Source organism: Halichoerus grypus, chromosome 5 (assembly GCF_964656455.1).
Source record: "Halichoerus grypus chromosome 5, mHalGry1.hap1.1, whole genome shotgun sequence".
Classification (NCBI taxonomy): Eukaryota; Metazoa; Chordata; class Mammalia; order Carnivora; family Phocidae; genus Halichoerus; species Halichoerus grypus.
The window spans coordinates 141,403,226-141,419,572 of NC_135716.1; positions in this window are offsets into that span (position 1 = coordinate 141,403,226).

A 16,347-nucleotide genomic window follows, 5' to 3' on the forward strand; every position below is an offset into this window, starting at 1 on the left:
TACCCTTTTTCTTAGCCTATCAGAGAATAATCTGCAGGATTAAGGCACTAGCTTAATAACCTATGCATTCATGATAGGTTATGATAGACCCTTGGAAAATCTCTGTATTGCTTGGACCTTAATTTCACCTTTGTTGAATAAGGAATTTGGACTCGGTGACCTTTAAAGACATTTCCAGCCCCATAAATTCTAAAGCTGTATGCTATGGACCAAATTTTATGTCCCCTCAAAATTCATATGTTGAATCCCTAACCCCCAATGTTATGGTATTTAGAGATGAGGCCTTGGAGAGTTAATTAGGGTTAGATGAAATCGTGAAGGTGGGGCCCTAATCTGATGGCATTAGTGCCTTTGTGGGAAGAGACACCAGAGAACTCTCTCTCTGCCATGTGAGGACACAGCAAGAAGGTAGACAAGTCAGGAAGAGAGCCCTCACATGAAGTTAAACCTTAGTGGATCTTGATCTTGGACTTCTTAGTATTGAAGATGCAGGCAGGCAGGAAAGCTGAGGCTGCAGTCTCTCAGAGGGGCCATGGCCTGCCTCCTTGCAGATCAGCTGCCAGAGCAATCATGATGGACGCCAGGGCTTCAACAGTGTCTGCAGCATATCACTTTTTAGGTTGGGTGGTAGGTACATGGGCATTTATTATGTGTTATAAATCATTTTTTATACCTGAAATATTTCAAAATTTAAAAAAAAGTCATGTTGCAGAATTATTAAAATAATTCCAATTTTAGAATAAAGGAAAAAATATCAAAGTTATTTGCTTAAGTGATGAGATTTAAGTATTCCTTTTATTTTGCTATCTTTTAAATATCCTACAAGAAATATGTATTATTTTTATAATTAGAAAATAAATCATTAGCATTCCTAATGTGATTACTCCTAAGCTTGAAGTCCTCTCAGTACAGTATTTGACTTTCCACAATGCACTTAATTGCTCCTGCAGGCAATTTGAGCAGTCCACCTTCCTGCAGTGTGTCTCTGAGTGATTCCTTTACATCTTTTCACAAAATCTGTGTTCTCTGTCTTCTTTACTTGAAGGAGTCCAGCCTTGTGACTATGGAAGGGAGGCTGTGTTTTTCTCGAAACTGTAGTGGAAAGCAGGGTAAAGGCATGTATAAAGATGAAAAAGCTGCAAGACCAGATGTAACCTTAGTGCTTCATGTTGATTGTGGATCCACATAAATGTAATGTGCCCCTAAGTGTGCAGAGATGGTGCTTTATGGCTTTATGGCCATCACATTTACAAACATATTTTGTAGTCTTAACCACAGCTTGCTGTTCCTACAATAAGACACTATTTCAAGGTCCTCTGCCTTTGCATGCATCCTCTCTTCTCCAACTGTAAAAATTCTACATGGTCCATCTGAAGTGCCTCCTCCTTGAAGCTTTCCCTCAAATCCAGGAAGAACTAATCACATCTTCTGTGCTCCCAGAGCACATTGTACATACCTGCCATTTCATAGGTAGTTTACATTAGGTATTGGGATATAGCTTTGTTTTCCCTACTAGAACATGACCTTCTCTATGGTGGGAGCAGAGTCTCAATTATCTCTGTGTACTCAGCATTTAGCACCATGCCTGGCACAGAGTAGGTATCAACTTGGTTGACATGATGTAAAGGCAAGCAAGGTGGTTAACCCTGAACTTGAGAGTCAAAGCTCTTGGCTTATACCCTTTTTCATTGACTTGCAAAGTAAGTTTGGACATATCCCATTGTATTTTTAAGTCTCTTAGTTTCTTCAGGTATGAAAACAGGAGAGGTAATATTTCTGACTTCCTTCATGGGTATGGTAGGAAGGCTTACATAGGATCATGTGTGTGAAGTTGATTTTCTCTCTGAAAAGTCCTCCACATGGGCAAGGCATTCATATTATTAAACGTAGAGAGAATAGAGTCATGGGCTAATGAGACAACCTATCTTCTCTTCACTCCACCCAGCATTTTGCTAAATCATAGATCTTAAGCTCTCTTTCCTCTTTCAGAACCATCCTAGATTCTAGTCTCCTCTGTGTGTGTGTGTGTGTGTGTGTGTGTGTGTATGTGTGTGTGGCAGAGAAAGAGGGAGAAAGAGAGACAGAGATAGAGATAGAGAGAAGGAGAGAGAGAGAGAGAAAGACAAGGAGACAGAGCCATATTATTCTGGAATTCTGGAAAGCATGTCCAAAGGGGATCTTAGGATTTGACTCCTATATATGCAGCTCTTGTTTGATGGTGCTATTTTAAACAGTTCTCAGTTGGGAGGCTGGCAGCTCTGATTGCTTTTCAAAGCCCTGTCTTTTATCACTGTTTTCTTCATGCATAAATCCAGGCTGTGTCCCCACCTTCTGTTTTCTTTCTGTCTTTGAGTTGAGAAGTAAGCAAGATGCAATTTAGTAGCTGGGCTAGAGGGGGACCACGTTGCTTCAGAGACATCATTGGTTTAATTGACTTGTTTGCTTTTGGAGGAGTTATGTTCAATCTGAGTTATTTTCCCTTAACTAGATGTTGCTCGTGCTTTTTTTTCTTGTGTTTCTTCCTTTTTTTTTTCCTTGTCAAACACAATCAGCATTGGTTCTGATGGAGCATAGGCCTGGCTTTGAAGGAAACAGTCTTTCTTCTCTTTCCTAAAATTAGAAGGAGGTACTCCACACTTGACTGCATTTGGCTAATGGCTGAACTTCTAAATTTTCAGCTGTTCTCATCCCCAAGGTCAAGCTTAGCCAAAGCTTCTTATTCCCACATTTTCTTGCTCCCCTTGCCTCATCTGCACAGAGATAGTTAAGGCTACTGAGGGGATCCTTTCAAACAGGTGTTTATATTCTTAAATTTCTAATCTGGATATTTCTGGAAACAGGTAAACAGAGCCTTTGAGTTCAGCTGAAAGGTCTTAGCAGCAGGGAGTGGGAAATTTACCTACAGAATAAAAGACTGAATCAGGTTTGGCAACTTTCAGTCAATAGAGGAACATAAGAAACTGTTCAACACAGTCCCTGATACCTAATTGGTCTCATAAAAGTTTATGGGTAGAAGGAAAGGAGGGAGACTGGAAAGAATTGAGGGAGGGGAGGAGGGATATTTCTTTTCCTGGCTCCTTCTTTACCTGCTATCTATGTTGGGTTTCAAAGGTCTCAGTCCTGGGCCACCTTCCCTATCTACCCATTCTCTCTAGACTCCTGTTACCCAAAATGAGGTCTCCAGACCAGTAGCAACTGCATCACCTAAAGCTTGTTAGATATGCACACAATCAGGCCATACCCCAGACCCACTAAATCAGAATCTGGATTTTAACAAGATTTGAATACCCATCAACACACGTAGTCTTACCAAGTCAAATGCATTTGTCAATGACTCCTAAGTATGCTTCTTTAATTCTGACACTCTCAGTAACTTTAGATTCATGTATCTAGATGATCACCGCCTACTGGACTTTGTTACTTGAAAGTGAAGTAAGTAAGTCATCTCAAACTTCATATGACTAAAAGATAACTCTTGAACCTCTAAACTACTTCTCTACTTTTTCTCTTCCCCAGAAATGGCACCCCCACCCAAAGACATACCTGTTATTTTTTTTCTTTCTTTTCCTCACACCCAGCATTAAATGTACCAGCTAGACCTGTGCATTATTCTTGTAAACATGTACTCAATCCTACCACTTCTCTCTATTCTCACTGCTATAGACCTAGCTCAAGCCACTCATCATTCTTGGTTTGAATTAAATTACTATTCACTTCCACTTTACCCCATATCATCCATTTGCCAAAGAGCTGGAAAAATCTTTTTAAAACAAGAATCTTGTCACTTCTCTGCTTAAAATCTCCCAATGGCTTCCTATTTCATTTAGAATATAACAAAAGAAAATCTTTAATTTAGTGGAAAAATCCCATGAAATCTATGACCTACCTACCTTCCTAACCCAGACTTGTATCATTTGCCCCCCTTTTTTTACTTTGCTCCACCCACACACAGGCCTTCACCTCAGGGCTTTTGCATGAGCTAGTCTCACTGTCTTGAGTGCTCTTTCTTGACCTTAACATACTGGCTCTTTCCTTATTACTCAAACCATAGCCCATATGTCATCTTCTTAGAACAACCTTTCCTGATCATATAACCTAATTTGTTTCAGTTACTTTCTATGATAATAATCTACATAGTGCTGGCCACTGATTTTTGAATTGTTGGTTGTATTGTTGGTTATGTATGCATGCATATATTTTTTATATTTCTCCCCTAGAATATAAGTGAGTTCCTTCTGAGCAGACCTTGCTTGTCTTATACCAGCCATAGTGTTGTGGTACACAAATAGGCAAGGTGCCTTCTGATTTTCGGCAATATATGAGATAATACTATTATTTTACATATAGATTTTTGCATAGAACTTTTCTGGTTGCCTAGAATTGACAACTATATCTCAAACCTGAGGCCAAGGGGAAATCAAGTTCCAAATGAATGAGGGAAGACACTACTTTGAGGACTCTGGAAACCTCAGCCATCATTCCAGTTCTTCCCAATCTCCATGTATTTATATAAAACTTGCATAAATCAAAGACTGAGAAGGAGATGAGTATGACCATGGTCAGAAGTTATTGACTTAGGAGGAGTACTGTGGCTTTTTCTTTCTCTTTTCAATGGATGTTCCCTCCAGGCGAGTGAGGGGATTTCCAAGGGAATTAGAGACTGGGATGCTTTCAAGAAGGGGAGATTGGTATCTCATTTTAGGATATGCTATTCATTATTACAGTGAAATGGCTGATCAGACCCTTGCCTATCTAAGCAGGGTGCCCTTAAGACTTTGCATGTGCCTATGATAGAAGCATCACTTGGTTTCTTACAACACAGGAGATATTAATGGCAACCAGAGTTATTCAAGAATCGAGAGAAGCAGCCCTTGATAAGAGATACTTACACTATAGTATCCCTCCCTGCACCCCACCATTACAGAGGAGGAAGGGAATGAGGGGAAGGGAAGTGTCCAAGGAAAGTACCAGCCTTCTCTTCACCCACAAGTCCCTCATACGTAAGCCTGCTTAGGGAGAGGGTGAGAGGAAGAAGTGAGCATCAGACTGGGATGAGATAACTGGGCATTTTAATTCATGAGAGTGACCAGAAAGCTCAGAGGTCTGTCAGAGATATTATTAAGGGATAGATTTACCAGAGCTTGAGGAAAAAGAGTGTAGGAGAAACATAAACTCTTCCATCGTTGCATCCCATCAACTTCAATCTGGTCAATAAACCAGCTACAAATTTCCACTGTCAGACCACAAAGTGTACACTCTATCCAGAGATAATCAAGGACTGAACATAGAGCCCTTCTCATTCACATTTGCCATTGTGTAGGAACTCAGAGCCAGAACAGTTCCACTTTTCAGATGTGGACTGGCTGGTGAATTTGGTGAAAGGCTTTTGGTGGGGTTGTGTTTGAATTTGCTTTCCTCAATTTCATTTTTATGTCCCTTTAAAGTCTGTAGGACAACTCCCCATCAACCTGTGCTTTAGATCAGAAACCACTCCTCGGTTATTTTGTAATTTCTTCTAACACCTGGGACAGTACCTGGCACACAGGAAACCCTAAATAACTATCTGTTGAGTTAATCAGGAAGTGAATTTAGAGATTCAGTTTATTGTTATAGCTAGACCAGGTGAGTTTTAGCTGAAAAATCAAATCAACTAATTTAGTGTGGGAAAATTAGGACTCAGATTTCAATGATGCTATTTGCTAGTTGTATGAATTTTGGCAAGTCACACATTTTTCTTAGCTTTGGTCTTCTTGCCCATAAAATAGCAACAACCATATCTGTGTTACAGTTTGTTGTGTGGATCAAATAAGGTAGTGCCTATGAATGCACTGAGCACATGACAGTTATCCCGAAATGCATTTTTGAAGCTGTAGACTCAAGCATAATCTTCCTGGACTCTACCCTCCATGATTGTTTGACAAACGTTCCCTCCTCCCTCTCCCTTCCTCCTCCTCCATATCCTCCTAGATTATAAATGCAGACTGAATTCACCCTCTCAGACACATAAGAGACACGTGTGAGTAGGCCGAAAGACCTTTAAGAAAAGACCAATATTTGCATATCTATTATAACTACTCACTATTCGACTTGTTTCATTACAATTTCTATTTGGATAATATGTAAGGTCAATACTGTCAGTGTTCTGGAAAATTCATTTTTTATTAAAGCAAAATGGACTGTATTTATAGAGATAACACCTTAAATGCTGTGAGGGAAAGTGCACCAATTACACTCGTTCCTTTGATGGGGCAAGTTTACATGCTCCATGTATATCATACATCACAAGGAGAAGGGCCTTTGCCTGTGTTGATGTGTCTCAAGTGTTATTCTTTGGCTGAACTTGAATAGGTCTGATGCCTTGACCAACCTTTCTTATATACCTGGAAGCACTGAGATAACCATATTGAGAAAAGAAAAAAAAACGAAGAAAGCTTTCTTGTCTGCACTCCTACATTAGTTTGTCCCCACTGCATTCCTGTCAGTCTCCTCATGAGCTGCTTGCTTGTCTCTCCCATTAGACCAAATACTGGATAACAGGTACAATGTCAACACATACTAGAGGCTCAATAAATATTTACTTAATGAATGAAAATGAATGCCTGACACAAAGCAAGAGCTTGCTAATTGTTGAATTCTCTAAAAGGAGGTGGAATGGCATAGTGAAGGAAAAATACAAAAAGACTTCAAGCCAGGAGATCTTGAATTCAGATCCTGGGTTTTTTTTTTTTTTTAATCACTTATTAGATAATGTGGCAATTTACTTAGCAAAATGAAATTCAATTTCCTGTTTATTAAATGAGGGAAATACTTGTTCCTGGCACATAGTAGATAAAATGCATTGCAAATCCAATTCCCTTTACTTCTTCCTTTTGACTAACAAGAAAGTACAATTGTTTGCATTTTTTTACTGGCCATTCTATTCTGCCTTCTTAACAAATATAATTAAAACATGGCAAATCTTTTCATGTATGTGTTTTGTGCTATTTCCTACAAAGGTTTTACCTTCTGTTTTTCTTTTTGTCCCTCTCTACTAATTTCAAACTCAACGAACAATTGGCTGGCCCTGTTATTTAGGCATTACAAAATCTGAGGTTCCTAAAGCAGAATCTTCTGAAATCTGTGAAGGCACTAATGTCAAGGTAGTAGTGGGGTTCTCTAGTTTATTTTACTATATCAGACATTTACCTGTTTTAAGGTTTCACATGCTAATTTTGTCAAATCTATGTGTGGTTGGCTGGAATGAAATCAACTCAAAATTGCAACATTGTTTATCTCCTGGTGATCAAAACCTCAGTAGGTGTTTTATTGTATTTGAATCATTAAAACAATGGGAATTTAATTTATTTGTCCCTTAAAAATATATTTCAAAACATGAGATTTGTGAAACAGACATGGACAAAGAAAGAAGCCTTTGGAAAAAGATGTTTTGGGGTTTCCTAGTACAAATCCAGTTCTGCAGCATTGCATAACTCTAGGCTATGGTGCTTATACAGACTACAATGTGAATGGCACCTCCTGAAATTGTGCAATGTGTTGGGCTTGGCTTGGCTCATTTTATCCTGGTAGTCTCCTGTTACTCTGCTGAGTTGAGGAGGAAGAGCAGAGTGTGGAGAATTAGAAACATCCAAGTGCTGTTGCCCTTAATCAAATCCTTAAACTCTTGAGTCTAAGTTCATTCATCCCCAAGAGGCAGTTCCTTTCTATACAAGTGTTAGAAACATACCTGAGGTCTGTTTATTCAGAGTCTGAGCACATCAACTGGTGACTGATTCTACTTATTCATTGGCATTTTTCAATCTTCATAAACATTTCTTGTTATTGCTAATAGGAAGGTTGGATTACAGACTTAATTTCGAGTATAGCACTTTGAAGAAGACATCAGCATGTATACTCGAATTGCCATTTCCCTCCGTTGTGGTCCCAGCACAGAGGAATTTAGAGGAGACAGTGGATGTTTCTGGGCAGAAGAAGAAAAGTGGGGGTTTCTAGAAAGGAAATCAGTGTGTATCGACTGGAGGCTGTGCCTCCCATGTGTAATTACAATAACTCTGTGAGTCAGGCATGTCTAGGAGAAGTGGGTGCCCTGGGCAGGCCAACAATATGGCATTCCTTCACATTGATGGGTTTAAAGTAGAGGCTGGTGTCACAAAGTGGAGGAGAGCCAGTGACAGGACTGGTCAGTGGCTCCTCATTCGTCCAGAGCAATTCAGCAGTTCCCCTCTGGCCCTTAACTTGAATGCCCACCCTACAGGCTTTCTCATGCATTTTCCCCACCTGCAGGAGCAGTTCTGTAGTTACCCAGACTCGCCCTCTTTAGAAGAATGTTCATCCAGTAAGACTCAAGCAGTCCCTTTAGGGGTCTCAAATGCCCCCACACTTTCCCAAGAAGATAAAAATTGACCTTCCTTCCTTGTACAATGCTCCATGTTACAAGTATTCTGGTTAACTCTTGCTTCTAGTGGGGTCCCTGTTGTCTAGTGTGGACCCTCTCCTCAGAGATGTTGCAGATGAAAGTGAGGTGCCAAGAGCTATTTTAGCCTATAACCACCCCTTTGAACTTCCTGGGCTGTTTTTTGTATTTGACTCTGTGAAGGAGGGACCATGATTACATGTGGGCTTATGCAAGAATGCTGCTTAAGCCTGAGTTGTTAGTCTATTTCTTTAAAAGGATACCTATTCCCTTGAAGCAGTAATGTCCAGATGTTGAACTAGAGAACTTCTCTTTGAACAGGGCTTGAACAGCTACTACCAACAATTGCTACTAACAATACCTTCCCCAGTGGGCTCTGGCTCAGACCCATTGGCCCGCATCCTGGGGTTTGGGAATGTGATTCAGATACAGGCACCAGAGAAGCGATTCAGGCACTGATGAAACCAGACTGGGTACCATTTCATGGAACTAAGGGAAATGCAGGGGCATAAGCTAAAGAGCAACCACGGAGTTCACATACTCAAACCAAGACCAAGGTCCTAGCATGATCAGCATCCTAATATCATGCACCATTAAACTCCTGGGCTCACAGATTTCTGAGTAGAGACATTGTAAGTTTCCAAGGACTTAGGTGGGGCTAGGACTGAAGGAGGCAGTGGAGTATAGTTCCTCCCTTTGAAGTGAGGAAGTCTGTGGGGTAGGAGCCTGATACTCTTCTCACCCAGAGCCCTGTGCTGAGCTCATCTTTTTTATGAAACTTCTCCAGATGAGCTGCAGCTAGCCCTGTACTCTAGTCTCCCTAAGGACACCTTGATAGTCTAAATCTGAATTTCCTAAGTATCCTGCCAAGTTTTCCTTTGTTCATTCTAATTTGGGGTCTGAACACCTTTCAGGAGTGGCATGCCAAATGCTTCATTTATTCACTTTAATTTAGGATTTCCTGTGCCAAAAGAACATTCCTGTATGTGTAAAGTCTCGTTGTAGAGTGAAGCAAAAATCACTATAAAATCACACCAGTAGAATCATAGAATCAAAATGTTGGATTATTGAGTCCAAAGACCTCATTTCAAAGGTAGGAAAACTGGGGCCCCAAGAAGACAAAGGTGATACCTGAGATCCTATAGCTAAGTTAGAGGCAAACCCAAGCAAGAGCCCACATAATCTTTAATTTTCTTTTATTGTATCACTGTTTTTTTAATTTAATTTAATTTTATTATGTTAGTCACCATACAGTACATCATGAGTTTTTTTTTTTTTTAAGATTTTATTTATTCATTTGAGATACAGAGAGAGAGAGAGAGAGAGAGAAAGCATGAGCAGGGAGAGAGGCAGAGGGAGAGGGAGAAGCAGGCTCCCTGCCAAGCCAGGAGCCTGATGTGGGGCTCAATCCCGGGACCCTGGGATCATGACCTGAGCTGAAGGCAGACGCTTAACCATCTGAGCCACCCAGGCACCCAGTACATCATTAGTTTTTGATGTAGTGTTCCATGATTCATTGTTTTCATATAACACCCAGTGCTCCATGCAATACGTGCCCTCCTCAATACTCATCACCAGGCTAACCCATCCCCCCACCACCCTCCCCTCTAAAACCCTCAGTCTGTTTCTCAGAGTCCATAGTCTCTCATGGTTCGTCTCCCCCTCCGATTCCCCCTCCTTTATTTTCCCCTTCCTTCTCCTAAGGTCCTCCATGTTATTCCTTATGTTCCTCAAATAAGTGAAACCATATGATAATTGACTTTCTCTGCTTGACTTATTTCACTTAGCATAATCTCCTCCAGTCCCATCCATGTTGATGTAAAAGTTTGGATATTCATCCTTTCTGATGGCTGAGTAATATTCCATTGTATATATGGACCACATCTTCTTTATCCATTCGTCTCTTGAAGGGCATCTTGGCTCTTTCCATAGTTTGGCTATTGCGGACATTGCTGCTATGAACATTGGGGTGCATATGGCCCTTCTTTTCACTACATCTGTGTCTTTGGGGTAAATACCCAGTAGTGCAATTGCTAGGTCATAGGGTAGCTCTATTTTTAAATTTTTGAGGCACCTCCACACTGTTTTCCAAAGTGGCTGTACCAACTTGCATTCCCACCAAGAGTGTAAGCGGGTTCCCCTTTCTCCTATATCACTGTTTTTTTTTTTTTTTTTAAGCAAACTTAAGCCTCAAACAACAGAGCATCCTCAGATTTTTTTTTTTTAAATAATTGTAGACATGGATTTTATCAGCACTTAGAGACTTCTAGCCTCATGTGATTTAACTAATCTTGTGGTTTGGTGGAAAGAACATAGACATCCTTGAGAGTCTCATAGACTGAGTTTGAATTCAGTTCAACCATTCAGTTTTGTAATCTTGAGTACATTATTTAACTTCTCTGAGGCTCAGTTCATTCAAAGGTAAATAGGGAAAAATAATAAGCTCACAGAGTTGTTAGGGGTGTGCTAGTCAGAACTCATGTTGGGTGGTTCAATAAATGGAATGTAATATGAACTGGTCACAAAGAGTTAGAGGGACCAACATAGCAACCTGGACAAGGTGAGGCAATCAAAGGATTTGAAAGGGTAGGAAACCACTAGACTGGAGGCAATATAACCAGAGCCCTGGAGATGGAGCCCACTGGGAATCAGGACCTTGCAGGCTGTCCATTCCTAGGGACAGTCAGTCAGGACCTGGAGTGACTGGGGCAGCTGCCTGGCAGAAATTCCGGTCCTGATTTGAAGGGCTGACTGTTGGGAACTGGAGCCTAGGGGAAACGCAGCTATTGCTGGAGACTCTGCCCAAAGCGAAGGACTGAGGTGAGAAATGCTCTGACTTCTCTTTTCCTCCCTCTAATCTCCCTCCATTGCCTCCAATTGGCTAGACCTTGCCTTCTGGCAAGGGAGCCTTGGATATGCAGTTGGCAGGGGTTAGCCTCCCTGGATCTGTGAGCAAAGAGGAGTTAGATAATTTCCTGCACATAAGGCACCTAGCACTGTGCATTTAGTGTGGTTCTCCTCCCCCTTGTGATGCAATTACTGTGCTGCAGGACACCTGATTAAACCTCAGAGGATTATCCTTACCAGCTGGCTCAGAAATTTTTTGGTCTGGTTGTGGTAACTTCCACCCCCCCCACCAAGGTCACAGTGACTGGGGCTGGCTGGTACTCTACTCGTAGTGATGATGATCATCATCATTATCAGCCTCTATGCTTTAAAAAGTGCCTTTCTGTCACATATTTAATTTTTTAAACAACCCAAGGAATCATTTGATGAAATAGACAATGAAATTGAGGCACAGAGAAGTTAGGCAAGTTGCCCAAAGTCAAACAGTCAATAGGTGGCAGACTCAAGTTTGAATTGCAATCTGACTCCAAAGTTGGTCCTTTTCACCTGAAGATTGTTGTCTGTTCTAACAGTGTGCCCACTGAATTCTTGTAATATAAGTTTTCACATGATATTTCATCTCTTCCTTCCAACAGGCAGTCCTATTATTTTTTCTCATTTCTACATGAAAATGCTGAGGTCTGGTGAGGTTAAGTGACTGCCCGTTGTTACATAACTCATTAGGAAGAGAATGATACTTTTTTGTAAACCAATGAGCTTCTCATTGTTGGAGCTAATCAAGCTAGTGATCATGTGCCTGGAAATGGTAGCATGGCTGCCTGTGTGTGTTTGATGATTAGAATGAATCATTGCGTTTCAGAGGGCTCTCTCTGGAGCCGCAAGTTTCTGAAGAAGGTTATTTGTTTAGAGAAGTTCATTTTCATCTATTTCCTGCATTGAGCTGCTATGTAAGATGTTATTTGCCAAAAAAAAAAAGCACTCCAATGCTTTAAAACAAAAGCAAGTTGAGTCTACTGATGAATGACCTTCAAAGTCCTTTTTTTTTTTAGCTCTGATTCTACAATACCATGAATTAACAAACACCAATACACATTGTTGTTGGAAGTACAATATAGGGGCCCTATGCAGAGGGCAGGATCCTCTAATAAAAGCTGAATAAACAGCCATTGCAAGTTCAGTGGGTGATGGCACGGAGCCTTCATTTCCGCTTCTAGCCAAGAAAATTTTGATCAGGCTGCAGGCCGTCTGCCCATTCATCTGCAGCAGGAAATGGATTTAGCGTCTGTATGGGCCGGACTTCCATATTTATCATCCAGTTAGGCCTAATCAAAATGTTTTCCATTTCACCTGGTAAGTGCAAAGGGCTCAGAGGAGGGTCTGAGTGATGGCGGTGGGGTCCCATCACTTTCTCATCACTGGAGTGCAGTTGTTAAAAGTCCCATTTCTCCTCGGTGTCTCACTCAGAGCTGAGACAGGCAATCTCTCCTGTCCCCACCCCTGTCAGCTCTCTAGAAGCTGCTCTTGGCAGCAGCAAAAATCTATGGAATTGATTTGGAAGGGGGAGGGAGGGAGGGCAGATTGTGACCCCAAGGAAAGCTGAGGTCAGAGGTGAAGCTCAGAACTGATAGATGAAATGAACCTCTGAGCAGTAGCCTCCTTGGATAATGAGGGGCTGCAACCTCCTGGGATGGGGGAAGGACAGTGAGGGGAGGCCAGAGGTCCTCTTAAGCATGGGGAGAGCTTGGGAGGAGGATTGGAGTATCTCTTGTCCCTTGGGTGAAAAGGAGGTGGGGGAAGGGGCTGCTGATTAGAATGAAAATGTGACAGTCATGCAAAGTCTCCAGTTGGATTTATGCATCCTTTTCCAGGATGCTGGGAGGAGGGTACTTGACAGCCCCCATTAGATGAGGAGAAATGGAGGAAATTAAGCATTGTTCTGTTAGGGGAACCCCCGAGACTAGGGGATGGAGGAGCCCCTGCTGAATTCATTACGGAGGGAGTACTGTTTTCATGAGAAAAACAAATAATGCAGAAATTCCCCCACTTTGATGTAGCAAATTCTGACTTGGACTGCACTGGGCTGAAATATCCCTGTGTGCCTCTCAGTATCCAAAAGCAGACATAATTCTTTTCCCATGCAGGATGTTATAGGTGGCATGGGGGTGGTGGGAAAAAAACAGGAGGCTGCAGTTGAGTTTGGCTGAGCTGGGAAACGCGTTGTTTCAAGTAGTGGTGAAATAAAATGACTGAGATAGGGTAGGCTATGTGGTCCTTGTTTCAGGGTGACAGAGAGCATGAACGTCTTTTGAGCAGGGGGATGACAAGATTAGGCTTTTTAGGATGATTCTGACAGACCAGTGGAAGGTGGGCTGAAGGGGCTCAAGGGGGCTTATTTTTCCCTTGTCCACTTCATTGATGAGCAAATGCAACTATTGAATGTCAGGTAAGGAGGCCATGAGAAACCAATCATGGTTGAGAGACCTCACTCAACTGGGGAAGGATAGTGAGAGCATGGTAGAGAATTATAATATTTTGAGTATTTATTAAGAACCTACCTTGTGCCCAATGCTCTATGTAGACCACCTAATTCAACCCTTGCAACCATCCTGCAAGATAGGCATTAATATTCCCAGTTACAAATGAGAAAGCAGGCTCACTGGTGTTAACTAGCCTCTCAACACGACTTTAACCAACAGTTTCATCTGCCAAGAAAATAAAACATCTTTCTCTCCAGGCCACTCACCTCAGCCTGCCATTATTTTTCCTCTCTAGACATGGGGTTTATATCCAGAGGGGGCTTTTTAGATTATCTCGTCCCACTTCCCTATTTTATAGACGAGAAGACTGAGGCAGGGAGTAGAGGGAGAGACAGTTCAGGTCTGTGTTCTCTATTCTGCCAAATGGCTCCTTATTTGCAGTTGTCAATATAAGCCCTTCTCTCATCTGAAGCTCACACCACACTCCCAACAGATAGGAGATTGACTTACAGCAGTTATGTTCCTGGGACAGTTGGAGATAAAGTCAAGAATTGTCAAGAATCCCATCACATTTCCCCCTCTTCCCACTGGAACATGAATTTCATCTCTCATCCCTTTTATCTCTGATGCACAATGATTTTCCTTAATCTTTATCACAAGAGGCACTTTCTTTAAATCACCTACTATGTGCTTAGGAGCTCCCTTCTATAAAATCAATTAGTTTAATCCTCACAACAGCCTTATGATCTGGGCAAAATCATTTTGACAGCTGAGCATACTGGGCTAACAGAGGTTAACTTACTTGCCTAAGGTCACACCCCAAGGAAGCAGCACAGTAGGATTCAAACTCAGGCTCGTCTCACTCCAAAGTCTTCTTCATGAAAAAGGGCCCTCCTCCTGTTTTTATGCCATTTTATTATTAAGCAAACATTTTGAGTGCCCCTCATATCAAGTACAGTGATAAGCCCTGGAGATTTGCAACAAAGATGAGAGATTCATCCTGAAACCCTGAAAGGAAGGACAGATGAATGTTTTCATTCTTCTGCCTTTAATAATGGACTGAGTGTTTGGTCCACAGCACTTGACAGTTCACAAAGTGTCTCCTATTCATTATGTTAGTACATCTACACAATAACCCAATAATTTCTGTCCCTCTCTCCCTATATCGAAAACAATATGGGAAATAGAGTAAACAGGCTCATAGAGGTTAGGTGAAGTGTGTAAGGCCACACAGCTGGTAGGGCAGTCTGACTTCTTGCCCATCGCTCTTCATGCAGCACAACATGGATTCTTTCACTCTTTTCTTCTTCCAACTTTTTCTCAGCAAAACCTCACTCTCCCTTTTATCTCTGGTGAACTTTCTCTATAGTCTCCTTTGTAGCTGTAAACTGACATCTTGTTCTTCATCACTCTAAATCAGGCTGTCTATATTCACACTCTTCAGACTTGTGTGTGATTCCTTATGTGCCCTGCTTTTCTCCTTTAGATTTTGTGTGATGTGAGTGATCCCTGAAAACAATTCTGCTTCATTTCCAGGTGTAAGTCTAAGGGACTAGAGCAGGTACTGTAATGCACAAAGTTCTCCCTCATTCTTTTCTTTATCCGTCTCTCTCCCCATCCATTCATGCTCTCAACTATCCATCTGTTGATACATATATACATACACCTATTTATTATATGTATGTGCATTTATCCATCTACCCCCCTCCTTCCATATCATCTTTCCTTCCTTCCTTACTTCCAGCAAATATATACAAATATATATATTGAGCATTTACCATGTCTCAGGTACGTTCTAAGTACTGTGAACAGAGCAGACATTAAGATATACAAGTTTTCTATTCTTAGAAATATTATAGTAGGGCAGACAGAATATAAGTTAGAAAATAAATAAGAATTTCAGATAGTGGTAATTGTAATGAAGAAAATAAAATAAAATAGTGAGGTAGAGAGTGACTGCAGGATGATGCTTTAGTTTGGGTGCTCAAGGAAGACTTTTGGGCTAAGGGACATTTGAACCTCAACTAACTTTTTCAAGATATGGGGGAATGATCTGCTAGGCAGAGGGAATAGGCAATTTTCTGCCCACGCACACTACCAACTCACCCAATTAAGATCCACTTGGCTCTCTCAATCTCAATCATGTTTCCCAAAGGAAAACATGCAAAGATTTCTTGCTTACCCAATCTCATTTTATAGAGAAGATGATGAAAGACAAGGGTGTTCAGGGGCCTTTCTCATGATTACCAGGGATGGTGGTAGCAGAGATAACATGGTGCAATTTAAGGGAATTAACCCTGGAAGAGGAATCAGGAAGCCTGGGTTCTAAGTTTAGCTCCACACTTACTTGAGGAAACATGCATAACTTATTTTTCCAGTGCAACTCTTGATGTTTTCTCTCTCTCTCTGTCTCTGTCTCTCACACACAAATCAGAAGTCATAAAATTTTAAAGTGACATATAAGCTAATGTGAAAAGTAAGCAAAACAATAACACTAACATTTATTGAATAGTTATATTATGCCAGGGGTTATTCTAAGTGCTTTAAATACAACAGCTTTAATTCTCTTAACAACCCTATGAGATTAATATTATTATCTAAATATTAAAAAGA